Below are 1,894 nucleotides of genomic sequence, written 5' to 3' on the forward strand. Positions count from 1 at the left end.
TCCAAGGGACTCTCAAGAGTCTTCTCCAACACCACAGTTCAAAAGCATCAATTCTTCGGCGCTCAGCCTTCTTCACAGTCCAACTCTCACATCCATACATGACCACAGGAAAAACCATAGCATTGACTAGATGGACCTTTGTTGGCAAAATAATGTCTCTGCTTTTGAATATGCTATCTAGGTTGGTCATAACTTTCCTTCCAAGGAGTAAGTGTCTTTTAATTTCATGGCTGCAGTCACCATCTGCACTGATTTTGGAGCCCCCAAAACTGAAGTCTGACACTGTTTCCACTGTTTCCCCATCTATTTCCCATGAAGTGATGGGACCGGATGCCATGATCTTCGTTTTCTGAATGTTGAGCTTTAAGCCAACTTTTGCACTCTCCACTTTCATTTTCATCAAGAGGCTTTTGAGTTCCTCTTCACTTTCTGCTGTAAGGGTGGTGTCATCTGCATATCTGAGGTTATTGATATTTCTCCCGGCAATCTTGATTAATAGATATCTACAAAAGCAAAAATCCCTGGGAACATAATTGCCCATTAACCATGTCTTTTGTTGGTTATCAATGGATAAGAAAAGGGGATCTCAGGACAGTGGAATTCCATGGGATACTTAGAGGAATGAAAAATACAGGGAAACTTCCAAGTAATTGGTAAGATATATATCAGTTCAGTTCAGTTCAGTTCAGTTGCTCAGTCCTGTCTGACTCTTTGCGATCCCATGAATCAATCGCAGCATGCCAGGCCTCCCTGTCCATCACCAACTCCCGGAGTTCATGCAAACTCATGTCCATCGAGTTGGTGATGCCATCCACCCATCTCATCCTCTGTCATCCCATTCTCCTCCTGCCCCCAATCCCTCCCAGCATCAGAGTCTTTTCCAATGAGTCAACTCTTTGCATGAGGTGGCCAAAGTATTGGAATTTCAGCTTTAGCATCGGTCCTTCCAAAAAACACCCAGGACTGATCTTTAGAATGGACTGGTTGGATCTCCTTGCAGTCCAAGGGACCATCAAGAGTCTTCTCCAACGCCACAGTTCAAAAGCATCAATTCTGCCATATGACCCAGCAATCCCATTGCTGGGCATACACACTGAGGAAACCAGAATTGAAAGAGACATGTGTACCCCAATGTTCATCGCAGCACCGTTTATAATAGCCAGGACATGGAAGCAACCTAGATGTCCATCAGCAGATGAATGGATAAGAAAGCTGTGGTACATATACACAATGGAGTATTACTCAGCCATTAAAAAGAATACATTTGAATCAGTTCTAATGAGGTGGATGAAACTGGTGCCAATTATACAGAGTGAAGTAAGCCAGAAATAAAAACACCAATACAGTATACTAACGCATATATATGGAATTTAGAAAGATGGTAACGATAACCCTGTATGTGAGACAGCAAAAGAGACACAGATGTATAGAACAGTCTTCTGGACCCTGTGGGAGAGGGAGGGGGTGGGATGATTTGGGAGAATGGCATTAAAACATGTATAATATTATAAAAAAAGTAGTATTTGCACACACACAAAAAAGCATCAATTCTTCAGCGCATAGCTTTCTTTACAGTCCAACTCTCACATCCATACATGACCACTGGAAAAACCATAGCCTTGACTAGATGGACCTTTGTTGGCAAAATAATGTCTCTGCTTTTGAATATGCTATCTAGGTTGGTCATAACTTTTCTTCCAAGGAATAAGTGTCTTTTAATTTCATGGCTGCAATCACCCCCTGCAGTGATTTTGGAGCCCCCAAAAATAAAGTCTGACATGTTTCCCCATCTATTTCCCATGAAGTGATGGGACCAGATGCCATGATCTTCATTTTATGAATGTTGAGCTTTAAGCCAACTTTTTCACTCTCCTCTTTCACTTTCATCAAGAGG

Source organism: Bison bison, unplaced genomic scaffold (genome assembly GCF_000754665.1).
Source record: "Bison bison bison isolate TAMUID 2011002044 unplaced genomic scaffold, Bison_UMD1.0 scf7180017864461, whole genome shotgun sequence".
NCBI lineage: Eukaryota > Metazoa > Chordata > Mammalia > Artiodactyla > Bovidae > Bison > Bison bison.